This window comes from Protopterus annectens, chromosome 1.part1 (assembly GCF_019279795.1).
Source record: "Protopterus annectens isolate FY-2018-M chromosome 1.part1, PAN1.0, whole genome shotgun sequence".
Taxonomy (NCBI): Eukaryota; Metazoa; Chordata; order Ceratodontiformes; family Protopteridae; genus Protopterus; species Protopterus annectens.
Window position 1 is genome coordinate 32,848,217 of NC_056726.1, and position 16,308 is coordinate 32,864,524.

A 16,308-nucleotide genomic window follows, 5' to 3' on the forward strand; every position below is an offset into this window, starting at 1 on the left:
TATTTCTTATTATTTTATTCAAACATTTTTTCATATTTTTGATAAAAGTTATGATAAGTATACATTAGTATTGTCTATGTATACACACACAGTTTCTATCAGGTATGGTTGTATATACATGAAATATGTAGTGTTGAAGTATAGATACACAGTTTATATACAACAGTTTATACTTCATACGTAAGGATAAATGGTTATATGCCATATTTTTATGACGCTATCCATAAAAAGACGTTATAATTCATGACATAGTTCATCCAAAAAGTGTTTTTAAAGTTTTTTGTATGTATATATAGTTCTCAATACATATGGATTCATCAATACACATGATTATCAGATTCTTATATGTATTCCTTGTATATATACATTTATATATTTTACATATATATATATATATATATATATATATATATATATATTATCATTTATACACTTTTAGAAATGTGAGATTATTATATTTGTTAATGTTTTAAAGTGTTTTTAATGAATTATCCACAAGGTTTTTGATGAACTGTATTATTTTCATTCAATATTCATGAGCCGAATAGTGATTGGTTGCCAATGAGATGTTAAAGCTTTTTAAATGGTACCAATTAAGTTAAGAGTCTGATGAAGCATTCCCTTTGAATGTGAAATCACTTACTGAATTTCAAGTCTCGGGACTTGTTTGGATTGTTTTTTCATCGTATTTCTAATAAACAGTCGGCTTCTTATTGTCGTGTTTTGGCTGCCTCTTTCAGTTCTGTTTTTTGGGATACTACTGAGATTATTCTGTTTCAATGAGGCATCATAAGGAATCATAAATAAGAACTACAGCTGTTATATGGAGGAGCAGAATTATGTGGTTAAAGCATTTATGATGTTTAGTAGTACCATATATGCTTCAATTCTTAATAAAATCAGAGTAGGGGTCAGACATTCAGTTACTTAGCATACCCAGGAAAACATTTCCCTCTGTGATGTCATGTATATGAAAGAAGGAAGATATAAGCATCATTCAAAACTTTAGCACAAATCTGAACAAGATATTTGTACTGGTTTACAAATTCTACTAATAAGTTAAAATTTACATATATTTGTGGGCTCCTTATGACAAGTCTCATCCAAGACAGGTGTCAGTGATTCTTGTTTTTCATTGGTAAATGACTACACATGTAATCTGTCTTCTTTTGGCAATAACTTTTGCATTATTTCAAATAATCCTGGTATAGTTTATAAACCAAGTGCCAACCACTACACTGTTAAATGAACAGCAAACTGGCTTACAGTAAGAACACAGAATGTGATTGGCTGGAACTATAGCTAGTGTAGTGCCAGTGGGGAAAAGGCAGTTGCTGCTTATCTATGGCAAATATCAAGTGCACCTATGAATATGCCAACCCACTACCCACATGCCCAGATGGATATATTCTTGACTTCAGTCTGACAGGAGATCAAATTCAGCTACAAAACTTCCTATGTAACTTGACAACAGAGGCTAAACATAACAGGATGCCATTTTATAGCTGCAAATATGTACAACTGTAGTCTGGAACTAAAACAACAAAACAGTTTAGAAAACATTTCAACAAATTCATACACACACACACACACAATCGATATATGCTTTACTCTGAGTTATCAAATATCTTTGCCCCAAATTGTATTTATCATATTGTATACATCAACATGGCAGCTGTTCAACCACATGAAATACCAAAGGAAACATGACATACTTCAATCATAGTATGATATCTGCAGGAAACTCCATCTTCTACAGTGTTATCCAACCAGCTTCTGGTACATGCTGTGACAGGGGAGGAGCAGCCTTTAAGTAGTTACTAAGCTTCCAGTCCAGTGGATCACTGAGGAGCATAGGCCAAATTCCCAGCACCCCAAGCACTGTCTGATTAAGTGACTTGCACAAGGTCACACACAATAGACAAATAAGAGTTGATGAAATCAAACCCTGTATTACAGAAACTACAGCTCTAAACCTTAACCATCTATGCCAACTGCCAAACAACAATGACGACAAAAAGCATACAGCACCTGGTATACTACTTAGCTGCTGAGATCAGATGAGATTAGGCACATTCAGAGGGGTACAGCCATAGATATAGGCAGAGACCCATTCCTGGACGGGACACAGTATATCCAGTAAACACACACACACACACACACACACACACACACACTGCACATATGGGCATTGGCAGTTTACAACGGTTACCACTTCATCTCTCAGTATGCCTTATGAGTGTGGAAGGAAAATAAAGATGTCAGTAAAGACTTGCGTGGGTACAGGAAGGGCAAAAACAGCATCTATACAAAAGATACCCCACCTGGGAAATGAACCAGAAAATCAACAACCACAATTAAAACCAAGTGCTGTGAGGCAGCAACATTTACTGCTGCTCCTTAGTTCTGCCCATTTTAAACTATTCTTCTAACTCTCTGGTAACACAAGCAGAGAGAAAACACAACCTGACTTTTGTAGAACATCAAGTATTTCCTCTAATTTACCCCATGCAGTCTGAGAACAATTAAGTAAAAGGGGAATAATAAGCATATACTACCTCCGAGTGTGGAATGCAGGAGATTGTGCACCTTTCAAAAATCAAAATTGTAGATTAGATTAATTTTCAGATTGGCAAATCTAAGTTAAAAATGCACATATCAGTAAAACTGACTTGTCTAATCTTAGATTATATAATGACCCCATCAACTTTACTCCAAATATAGACTAACTCCATCTCAACTCAAGCCAAAACAAAATTAAATAGAAAAATACTCTCCAAAAATATAGTAAAACCCATTTAGGTGAAGGCATTCACTGTAATCCTGGCCCCACCTATCACAATGAACATCAGGACAATTTTTTTCCAGACACTACTCTAACCATACAATGGTCTAACCATGCAATGCTGAAACAGTAATCTAACTTTTCTGCCATACATGTTAGAAGCATAAGAAATAAGATGGATGAACTACATACCTAGACTACCTAACATAAAACAGATTCTCACTGTAACTGAAACATGGCTTAAACCCAACATAAATGACTCTGAAATTATAACTTACAGCATTAATATCATCTGTACTGACCATATAAAGAGGAAAGGTGGTGGTATTGCTTTAATATTTACCAACAACTACCACATTTCCTTTACAACAAACCAATACTAAAATTCAGTTCAGCAGAGCTTTCTATTACTTTCCTGAAATTAAATAACTATAAACAAATATGTATTACTGTTCTTTACATCCCTCCTTGCAACAATACAGCTAGACTGAAAGATATCCTACATTGGATATCCATAACAATTCCAGAAGAAATAATACTACTAGGTGATGTGAATGTGATTTGGATGGACATAAAATCTAACTCCCCTGCACCTAGAGTGAGCTTATTTGGTTTCACACAACTAATTAATAACCCTACACGTTATAGCAAGACGTCAAATTCCCCACTAGACTGGATCCTAGTATTCGATCATAACAAATACACCAACTCAGGTACAATGTTTGACTGTCTCACTGACAATGTCCCAGTCAATACAATCAAACATCTCATGCATCTACTTCTACTTAAACAGTATGTTTGTAAAACAGCATACAACCTTTCCAAGTTTAATCCAGAAATGTTTATTACTAACCTATCACCTGTTATTTGGTACTTCCTAAAAATCTTCGCCTTAGATGATGCTGTAAACGAATTCAGTACAATTTTCCTGAGTATCCCAAATAGCTCTGCACTTCCTATGAGGAAGAGACTGAAAACAAATAATGCAATTTGGCTATCCTAAAAAAGTAGAACACTAATGCAGGATGTAGAAAAAGTATGGAAAGAATGTCAAAAATATAAAACAGCACAATATCTTGAAAACTTCAGAATGCTTCTCAATCATACTAAAAACAAATTAATAAAAACAAAACAACAATACTATGATAACTTTTAGAATTATAGTAAAGACAACAGAATCCAGAAGTATTTATTCAGTCTCTAAACTCTCTGACATCTCAGCTGGAATACCTTCAAAGGAAAAAACACACCTAAAAAAACACTCCATATAAATAGCACTATCAATTATTCAATAAAAATTCAATTAAAGAAAATCACAAGCATAATTAAAGAAGAACTCTCCAATTAAGTTCAGAATTCATACCATTAGGTATAAGAGTATCAAATTTAAGAATATTGATGGCTTATTTATATAAAAGTTTATCCTTAAAATAAGTGTCAGTAAATTCACAATTATTACCATCCACTTTTTCTAAAATGGTGCCTTGTAAACCCACAGATGAACCTTGATGTGCTTGGTGAAAATGAACTGCCACAAAACTAGTTTCATTAAAATTTTCTATCTCTCTTTTATGCTCAAGAATCTGACTTTGATCGCTCTCTGAGACTGATCAATATCAAATGTGTTACATGGGCATTTAAGGGCATAGATTATACCAGTGGTATCACATTTCAAAAAAACTTTTCACTGCAAATCTACATCTGCCAATATTCTCAAAACTATTCACAATATGTTTACAAGCCGTACATCTATTACATACATAGGTGCCAAAGTTAAATATCAAATTATATACATTCACGTTAGGCATAATACATTTACCATTCACTAGAAAGACTTTTCCCCACCTTAAATGAGAATTTAAGTTTCTCAGTTAACCATAACTGAGAATCTCCATTACATTGCATGTACTGCCAATAATATTTCACCAAATTGTTAGAATGTCACTAAAGCAACTGTAAGTAGATACAAAATAAATGTCAGTCCAACTTCCATCATATGTGTTATCAACTTTTTTGCACCTGGGGTAACTGTCTCTCTCCATCTTTTTTATTTTGGTAACTGCTCTATCAATAATCCAGCTACTATAGCCCCTAGATTCAAACATTAGGCCTACACTGCAGCTTAAAGTACTGTTTAACGGTAAGATGGCTTCTTTATGCTTCAGATGATATTGACTCTGATTCTGATTCAGATATGAATAGCTTTTGTTAACCAGCCACTGTGCCGGTTCCAAGCCCGGATAAATGGGGAGGGTTGCATCAGGAAGGGCATCCGGCGTAAAACTTCACCAAATCATTCATGCAGACAGCAGTAAATATTTACATACTGGATCAGTCGAGGCCTGGGTAAACAATGACCACCACCAGTACTGTTAGCCAACAGGGTGCTGGAGGAAATTGGGCAACTGTTGGCTGAAGGAGGAGAAGAGGGGGAAGGCATGGCCAAAGGCAGGAAGAGAGGTGAAAGGCTAGGACTGTTGCAATGAGGGTCAGAACTTTGAATGTTGGCAGTATGACTGGTATAGGGAGAGAGCTAGCTGATATGATGGACAGAAGGATTGTTGGTATATTGTGTGTGCAAGAGACCAGATGTAAGACTAGGTGTATCGGAGGTGGGTTCAAATTGTTTTATCATGGTGTGGATGGGAGGAGAAATGGCGTAGAGTTATCCTGAAGGAACAGTATGCTAAGAGTGTTTTGGAGGTGAAAAGAGTGCCGGATAAAGTGATGTTTATGAAGCTGGAAATTGATGGTGTAATGATGAATGTTGTTAGCGCATATGCTCCACAAGTTAGGTGTGAGATGGATGAGAAAGAAAATTTTTGGAGTGACTTGGATGAAGTGGTGATGACTGTACCCAAAGGTGAGAGAGTGGTGATTGGAGCAGATTTCAATGGGCATGTTGCTGAAGGGAACAGAAGGGGTGAGGAAGTGATGGGTAGGTATGGTGTTAAGCAAAGGAATTTAGAAGGTCAGATGGTAGTGGATTTTGTGAAAAGGATGGGCATGGCTGTGGTGAATACATATTTTAACAAGAGGGAGGAGCATAGGGTGACATACAAGAGTGGAGGAAGATGCACACAGGTGGATTATATCTTATGTAGGAGGGCCAGTTTGAAGGAGATTGGGGACTGTAAAGTGGTGACCGGGGAAAGTGTAGTTAGGCAGCATAGGATGGTGGTTTGTAAGATTATGTTGGTGATCAAGAAGAGGATGAGGAGTGTAAGGGCAGCACCAAGGATCAAATGGTGGAAAGTGAAAAAGGGTAATTGTGAGGTGGAGTTCAGGGAAGAGTTAAGACAGGCACTGGGTGGCAGTGAAGAGTTACCAAATTGCTGGGTAACTACAGCAGAGCTAGTAAGGGAGACGGCTAGAAAGGTGCTTGGTATGACATCTGGACAGAGGAAGGATGACAAGGAGACATGGTGGTGGAATGAGGACGTACAGGAGAGTATACAGAGAAAGAGGTCGGCAAAGAAGAAGTGGGATTGTCAGAGAGATGAAGAAAGTAGACAGGAGTATAATGAGATGAGGTGCATGGCAAAGAGTTAGTTGGTGAAGGCTAAGGATAAGGCATATGAAGAGTTGTATGAAAGGTTGGATACTAAGGAGGGAGAAAAGGACCTCTACCGATTGGCTAGACAGAGGGACTGAGGTAGGGAAGATGTGCAGCAGGTAAAGGTGATAAAGGATAATGAGGGAAACATACAAGTGTGGAGACTGTGTTGAGTAGATGGAAAGAGTACTTTGAGGGGTTGATGAATGAAGAGAATGAGAGGGAGAGAAGGTTGGATGATGTGCGGATAGCGAATCATGAAGTGCAATGGATTAGCAAAGAGGAAGTAAGGATAGCTATGAAGAGGATGAAGAATGGAAAGGTTGTTGGTCCAGATCACATACCTGTGGAAGCATGGAGGTGTTTAGGGGAAATGGCAGTGGAGTTTCTAACCAGATTGTTTAATGAAATCTTGGAAAGTGAGGTGATGCCTGAGGAATGGAGAAAAAGTGTTTTGGTACCCATTTTTAAGAATAAGGGTGATGTGCAGAGCTGTAGTAGCTACAGAGGGATTAAATTGATCAGTCACAGCATGAAGTTATGGGAAAGAGTAGTGGAAGCTAGGTTAAGGAGGGAAGTGATGATTAGTGATCAGCAGTATGGTTTCATGCCGGAAAAGAGCACTACAGATGCAATATTTGCTCTGAAAGAGTTGATGGAGAAGTACAGAGAAGGTCAGAAGGAGTTGCATTGTGTTTTTGTAGACTTAGAGAAATGCCTAGAAAGGAGTTGTGGTATTGTATGAGGATGTCAGGAATGTCAGAGAAGTATGTAAGAGTGGTACAGGATATGTAAGAGGGTAATGTGACAGCGGTGAGTTCTGCAGTGGGAGTGACGGATGCATTTGAGGTGGAGGTGGGATTACATCAAGGATCAGCTCTGAGCCCTTTCTTATTTGCAGTGGTGATGGACAGGTTGACAGATAAGATCAGACAGAAGTCCCCATGGACTATGATGTTTGCAAATGACGTTGTGATCTGTGTGGAGGAGTAGGGAGGGGTGGAAGGAAACTGGAGGGTGGAGTGGAGATATAGAGAGAAGTGGAATGAAGGTCAGCAGGACTAAGACAGACTACATGTGTGTGAATGAGAGGGAGGATAGAGGAATGGTGAGGATGCAAGCAGTAGAGGTGGCGAAGGTGGATGAGTTTAAATACTTGAGGTCAATAGTTCAGAGTAATGGTGAGTGTAGAAGAGAGGTGAAGAAGAGAGTACAGGCAGTATAGAGTGGGTGGAGAAGAGAGTCAGGAGTGGTTTGTGACAGATGAGTACCAGTAAGACTGAAAGGGAAGGTCTACAAGATGGTAGTGAGACCAGCTATGTTATATGTGTTGGAGACAGTGGCATTGACAAATAGGCAGGAGTTAGAGCTGGATGTGGCAGAGTTAAAGATGTTAAGATTTGCACTGGGTGTGACAAGGGTGGACAGGATTAGGAATAAGTATATTAGAGGGTCAGCCCAGGTTGGAAGGTTTGGATACAAAGCCAGAGAGGCACGATTACGTTGGTTTGGACATGTGCTGAGGAGGGATGCTGAGTATATTGGGGAAAAGATGCTAAGGATGAAGCTACCAGGTAACAGGAAAAGAGGACGACCTAAGATAAGGTTTATGGATGTGGTGAGAGAGGACATGCAGGTGGTTGGTGTGACAGACCAAGATGCAGAGGACATGAAGAAATGGAAACAGATGATCTGCTGTGGTGACCCCTAATGGGAACAGCCAAAAGAAGATGATGATGATGATGATGATGATGATATGGATAGCTTTTATTCTTGTGTATCAAATGAAACACCTAATGCTTATTATGCATTTGATACTAGCATGATTTCTGCAAAAATCAAGTTTGTTTCTAGTTTTAACAATGAGAATGTGTTACAGTTGTATAAGCTGTTAAATTTTTCACTGGAACAGGAAATGTATAAGTTTCTGGGGAATGTTATTAATATCATATATAATTTAATAAAAGCTGACTGGTCTGCTCTGGTAGCTCTCGGCAATAAAAAGAATCTTATTTTAAGCCCTCTGATAAGGGCAACAAACTTGTTATTATGGATGTAAACCAATATTTGGATATGTGCTATAGACATCTAAGCAATGACAATGTTTATCTGAAGGTCCCTTTTTCTGTGTACAGTTCAGCTATTACTGAGTATTTGGACCTGATTGGAAAGGGTGTAAGACTGGGGTATATTTCCTCTGATGATGCTAAAAAGAAACTTGGTGTGGATGGTGCTGACATTGCATGTTTTTGTTTGCCCAAAATACACAAAAGTTTGTTGACTCCACCTGGATGCCCCATAGTATCAGGGACTAAATATTTTGCTCATAATATTGGATGTTTGTTACACCAGCTGTTACTACCTAAGGTGATATTGCTACCAGTATATATTAAAGATGACTGATTTTTTGAAGAAAATTAATAATGTGGACATTAATAGGAGCATGTACTTTGCCACTTTGGATGTGCAAAGTTTATATACAAATATTGCTCACACTTTTGGTATTGAAGCTGTTAGGTTTTTTATGGGTGAATCTCCTGCCACAGAGTATATTTTGGAATTGTTAACTTTCTGCTTAAAAAAAATGTTTTTTGAATTTAATGGGGAAATTTATCAACAGAAACAAGGCATGGCTATGGGGGCGGCATTTGCCCCTGCATATGCCAACCTGAGCATGGGGTTATTTGAAATGGAGTGTATATACAGATCATGATTTTATATACAGCATGTTAAATTTTATGTTCGGTTTATTGATGATCTAATTTTTCTGTGTGATGGAGGAGAAGAGAATGTGAATGAATTTATTGAGCATATACAGTCCAGTAGATTCAATTTGTCTTTTGATGGCATGCAGAGGGGCAAAAAAAGTTTCCTTTCTGGATGCCAAATTGGATATTTCTCAGCATAGACAGTTACATACTAAAGTACATAGAAAATTTGATGGAATTAACCAATATCTAAAAGCTTCCAGTAGTCACCCCCACACATACTATTGAAGCCCTCCCCTATGGGGAAATGGTGCAGATTAGTAGGTTATGTAATGACCCTTTAGAACTTCAGGAGTAGATGCTGAGAACAACCCTAATGTTTGAATCTATGGGCTATAGTAGCTCATTACTGATAGAGCAGTTACCAAAATAAAAAAGAGGGAGAGAGACAGTTACCCCAGGTGCAAAAAAGTTGGTAACACATATGATGGAAGTCAGACTGACATTTGTTTTGTATCAACTTACAGTTGCTTTAGTGACATTCTAACAGGTTTGGTGAAATATTATTGGCAGTACATGCAATGTAATGGAGATTCTCTGTTATGGTTAACTGAGAAACTTAAATTCTCATTTAGGGTGGGGAAAAGTTTAAAACACTTTCAAGTGAAAGGTAAATGTATTATGCCTAATGTGAATGCATATAATTTGAGATTTAATTTGGCACCTATGTATGTAATAGATGTAAGGCTTGTAAACATATTGTGAACAGTTTTGGGAATATTGGTGGACGTATATTTGCAGTGAAAAGTTTTGTGAAATGTGATACCACTGGTATAATCTATGCCCTTAAATGCCCATGTAACAAATTTGATATTGTTCAGTCTCAGACAGCATTCAAAGTAAGACTTCTTGAGTATATAAGAGATATAGAAAATCTTAAAGAAACTAGTTCTGTGGCAGTTCATTTTTGCCAAACACATCAGGGTTCATCTGTGGGTTTACAAGGCACCATTTTAGAAAAAGTGGATAGTAATAATTGCAAATTTAATTTTTTATCCTTAAAATAACTTTTACATAAAGAAGCCATCTATATCCTTACATTTGATACTCTTATAACTAATGGTATGAATTCTGAACTTAATTGGAGAGTTCTTCTTTATTTATGCTTGTGATTTTCTTTAATTGAATTTTTATTGAAAAATTGATTGTGCTATTTATATGGAGTGTTTTTTGGGGTGTTTTTTCTCCTTTGAAGGCACTCCAGCTGAGATGTCAGAGAGTGAAGACAGTGAATAAATACTTCTGGTTTCTTCTGGGTTACTGGTCTTTTGGTTGTTTCTTTTTCTTATTTTATTTTGTTTTAGTTGTGTATTATTATACTAAACACAACCTGAAAAATTCTGAAAAGTCATTAAAAAATCTTGCATCCTAGCCATAAATTCAACCTTAACTCCTCTCCCAATAACATCACTTGAAATCACAAAAAAATCAACTCTTATTTCATAGATAGTATAGCATCTTTAACCAAGGATTCCCCAACATCTAATCCTAACCTTGCCCAGCAGCCACATATCACTACATCCACTTTCACCTTCAAACCTGTGTCCACATCCTATATAAAACTAGCATTAAGAAAAGTCAAATCAAGCTCTACTTCAGCTGATGACCTTCTAAGTGAGTACCTTAAAACAGCAGCAGATAGCAGTGCCTACCATGTCTCAATCCATATAAGTAGGTCAGTTCAGAAATCCCATGTTCCATCTCTGTGGAAAAGTCACACATTACCCCTCTGCACAAAGGACGGAATTCAACAGACATTTCTAACTTTAGGCATATGTCAACCCTCCCTCTGCAAAATACTTCTAAAATGCATCCAGAAACAATTCCTAAACTGTCATCTGCACAAAGAACTGCTGTCTCTCACATAACATGGCTTCCGTCCCTCCCATAGTACTAATACTGTACTTTTAACCTACATAAAGTTAATGATAATGGCAAACTAGTCTCCTTCTTATTTCTAGACTTGTCTAAAGCCTTCGACACAGTTTGTCACAGCAAACTTCTGCTTCAAATTTCCTCATTAGGTCTCTCTCTGCCCACCCTTCTATGGTTTAAAAGCTATCTACTGAATAGGTATCAGTCAGTAAAATGGCACTCCACCCTCTTCCCATACCTCCTAGAAAATTTTGATGTACCAGAAGGCTCTATCTTTGGTCTCTTTAACATCCTCAACAACACCCTTCACATATCCACACAACAGGCCTCCCTACTACAATATGCAGATGACACCACACTCATTTGCATACCTGACAATGTGGCACACCTCCAAAAAATTACTCAGAATAAAACCAAAAAGTATAACCGCCCACGGAGTAAACGCTCCATACACCCCACACAATCCAAGAATAAAAATAGCTGAAAAATACAGGTACAGGAGCGAAACAAGGTTGTTAAAGTCCAAGGTCATCCGATCCAAAATTAAATGATTTAGACCACAATAAACTGTTTTATTCAAAAATCATATAAAAACAGTGGTAAGCACTTTCGTCCAACAGGGCTTCATCAGACCATATATCATCACTAAAAAAACTGCTTGCTTTTATGTGAAAAAAGGCGCAAAGCCAAAACCAACCAAGACTGCTTAAAGTGACAAACATCCCTCACAGTAAAAAGCAAACATACATATGAAAGCACATAAAATATGCATATACATATAATCCAGAAGGATATATAAACATAAATGCATAAAATATACAATAAAATATGCAAGTAAAATGCCTCTAATGGTTTCCTGGACCTCATGCCTAGATGCTACATAAGTAATAAAAGATGTATGACAGGATATTTGTACAACAGAAGGAAAAGACAATAGAGAAGTACAAAACACATTATGCAACATTTTTCTCAATCTCTAATTTCACACTCATTTTAACGAAACCACACTAAGTTAACTCTTTGGTAATGCATGATTAAGGTATATGGTGCCAAACATTATGCCTTGTTACTGGATTGCAGGATTACAGAAAACATACGAGGACAGAACATACTCCAATGCTCTGTCATACAAGCTGGGAACAGGGGATACAACAAGCATTGTCTAGTTCCAGCTACCAGTTTTTTTTTCTTGGCCCTTTTAATGTTTTGTTATTCACATTTTGTTTCTGTTGTTTAATATATGTGTGGTTCCTGCAAAAACAAGAAGTATGTAGCTTATATGTTAAAGAATAGCCATTGATGTGTGAATGCATTTAATTTAATATTATACATATGTAGAAAGCTGTTTGTATTGAGTGTTCAATAAAAAAATCTTGATGTTGTAAAAAAAGTCTTTTTCTAATGTTTAACAACAAAGTACTGGGATCCTGTCAAAGTAGAAATCAAGAATAGCACTTGCGTTTTATGGAACCTGCTGTTTTTAAGTATCGCAAAAGCTGTGCTATGTAAGAAATTATCAGAAGCCATCTTTAATGTCCTAGGCTTCTCTGCAGATTCCATTTAGCAGACTATTTCCTTTAGCCATTTGTGACTTACAAAAGTAAACACACTCAAGTGTGCGCTGTTGTTATGTAGAAACATCTACAATTACACATACTTAAGTTGTATACTCAGGCTTTGTCTTGTCAGCATCTATCTGTTAGTCTCCAAGATGCCACTTGTATCTTTTAGTTACCCTCTCCACTGGTTGTCTGTACCTGTTATTCTGGTATACTTTTGCCTCTGGCATAATGTAAATCTTTTAAAACTCAATAGCACAAGCCTGCCATGCCTTATTGATTTAATTAGTGTGCCTGTTGTTTTCTGAAGGCTGCACAAATTAATCCCCCGTGACAGCTTCTGCAATGTACTAATCCTGCTGAAACTTACTTTGCATACACTAAACTGGAAATTACTTCTCAGCTCCTACATAAATAACTTCTGCTTTCCTAAAGCATTCCTTCTCTCCTCAAAACATATTTTCTGAATGAGCTGTAAATGGAGATTATATGGTCAGGCAGATTCAGCAGGATATAATATTGAAATATTGCATAATCCTGTACCTGTAGTGTTTCAGTGTTTCCATTTTAATACATGCAAGACACTCTTTTAGCTAGGCATACTGATTTTTCTGGAACTGTCTCAAAACTTGAATGAATCCAGTTTGTAGCTTTGTTCATTGTCTTGCATTTATTCACTGAAACTTTACCAGCATGGTAACATGCTGGATTTCACTAAAGACATACAGCATTGTCCTGAAATGAAATGCTAAAAAAGGAACTCCAATATTCTGTTGATATCTGTTGCTAACCTTTTCTGAAACAAAGCAAAGTAATAGCTTGTCAGAGATACGTCAGTGCAGGTATCTTGGGAAGAGCAGGAACATATTGTAACATAGTTTGCAAAATAAGCTCTGCCTAGGGCCAAATGTGCTGCAGAACAAAGGTATAAAGGATAATTAATTAAAAACAAACAGAAAAAAGGCAGCAGAAATTAAAGTACTTCAGTTTAAAAAGCAATATAAACAATATAAACAATATAAGATTAAAATACTATCTAAAAATCACATTATATAAAGCAACAATAAATTCAAAAGCACAAATAAAATTACAAATGCATATCACACGTTTAACTTCAATTAAGCAAGAATACAATATAGCTAGCCTAGCACTTCTTGGTCATAAAGGAATAGTGCCACAATAAAAATGCTGAAAAAATGCATGGTTATCTCCATAAGTGCCTGGATTTTAAAACAGGTTTCAAACAATTTTTCTCATTGAATCCCTTGCCTTTGTTAGCTTGTAACATGATTATCCAATGCAATTCCCTTTCCTTAGATTCATTAAAATGGTCAACAATTTTAAAATCAAAATCCATCCTCTCTATAACCATGAAAGTAAATGAATGTGTATCACCATTCTGGGCAATATGTCTGGCAAGCGCATTGGTTTTATCCAACTGCCTACTTTGCCTGACATGTTCCCTTAACCTTTCTTTAAGACTTCCGTTGGTCTTTCCTACATAGAAAGACAGACATAGTTTACACTAAGCCAAACACACTATATGTCTCTGGTGTTGCAGTCTGCTATCAAATTAAAAGTAAATCTGTACCTAACAATAAGTGATTAAAACTGCCTTCAGGGTTGATGTAATTATAAAAATTACAAGTCCCACAAGAGAAAGTACCTTTAACTTGTACATTACATTCCTGTATAGGTCAAAGTACAAAAGTCTTTTAAAATTCTTTATATTCTTGTATCTAAACTGAGGTTTCTCACCAACTAGCTCCCTTAGCTTATCATCAGTAGGTAATACATGCTGACTTCTTTCCACTATTTGGTGTGGTATGCCAATATCACTGGAATAAATTACAGAAATAGGAATACAGTCTCGATGGTCCAATAACCTAGTTGAAGGAGCTTCATCAAATACCTTTGCTGAAAAATAAGGTTGTGCTATGTTACTGCTTAATTCGGTGTGGGCTAGTGTATCCAAAACTTTGCTTTCTTTAAAACCCCTTTGTAAAACCTCATCCTTCAACAATTGTATAATATTGTCAAGACCATTTTGCTCACTGTTTAATCTGAATATCCTCATGCTTTCACTTTTTACTATATTTTTGTAGATAAATCAAGGATATATACTATATCTCTGTAAAACACAATTTCTACAACATTCTTTCCTGTATAAACTAGTACTATAAAATCCATTCACACCCTTTGCCACTTTCATATCTAGAAATTCTAACTGTTATAAGAGGCCCTCATTATAAACTTTGAAAAAGAGGCAGTAGAATGAATGTAACTCATAAAATCATCTAATCTTCCTTTGGATCCCCTCCACAATAAAAAAGCATCATAGACAAAATGTTTATAAAAACAAATATGTGGAACAAATTCATTGCCTTGTAAAACATAGTTATACTCCCACCGAGCTAGTACAATATTGGTGTAACTGTTGGCATAAGATGTGCCCATAGCTACACCAATTTGCTGCCAATAATAATCGCCAGTTAATAAAAACACATTATGATCTAAAACTAACATATGATGTCTATGTCCTTGCTACGCATTCCTTTATTACAGCTCAATAATTCTCTCATAAACTCAATCCCAGTGTAATTGGGGATGACAGTAAATAGGGAACAGATATCCAAAGTAACTAGTAAAAAGTTTTATAGGAAAAGTATCAAAGAAAACATATAGGTCAGATAGACACTGCTTTGTATCCCTTAATGCAGTACTAGTTTTATGCTTCACATATACCAAAATAGGCTCCATCATCCTTCCACGACTTGACTCAATAGGTCTAAGTGGAGGTATGATGGGGTCTTTATGTATCTTAGGTAATCTATTAAAAATGGGAACCAATGGATGTTCAACCAATAAACCATGAAAAAATATTGCTTCCAAATAGACAATCATACAATGTTGAATGGACAGATCTAATCAGTCCTTCTACTCTGTCAAGAGATACTTTTTCACATACATCAACGTCATTTAGATGCATTTGTATACTCACATCATAAAATTACCTATTTATTATCACTATAGTGCCACCTTTATCGGCGGAGTGAATAGAAATCGTACCATCATTGCATAGCACACGTAAGGCATTATATTCCCTTATCTCATTATTAAATAATTCAAGATCTGTGCCTGTTGTTTCAGCACAGACCTGCTTATTGTCTAGTTTATACTACAAAAGTGGGTTTGTATCTATAAAGATCATCCCCGGAAATGTTTCAGTATCTCTGGAGGGCACTGGATTGAAAGTTAACTCAATATCAGTCCCCTCAGTCATGTTCAGCCACCAAATCCAAAGAACAATAAACAAGCAGACAAAAAGGCAGCAGAAATTAATGTAGCTCTGGTTTACAAAAATGATATAAGCAATATAAGATCAAATAAAACCACGAGTCATGTAACACAACTGGAAACTTTAATATCGGTAAGTGCTTTCAGAGCTCAATGCTGCTTCAGCAGACCAGTAAAATACAATCTAAAAATCACAATATATAAAGCAACAATAAATTCAAAAGCAATCAAATTAAAAAAGCATATCACAAGTTTAACTTAAATTAAAAATGTTAAATTTCAAAACCTTGACCTAACAAGCTGCAAAGCAGGGTCAGAAAAAAAGAACTGTGCAAAATCCATTCATTCATAATCATTCTCTAATTACTGGCTTAATCCAATTCAGAGTCACAGGTGGACCAGAACCAATAATGGTACTCAGTGTGTCTAAAGTAAACTAGGGTAAAGCACATCACAGTACACCCGCAC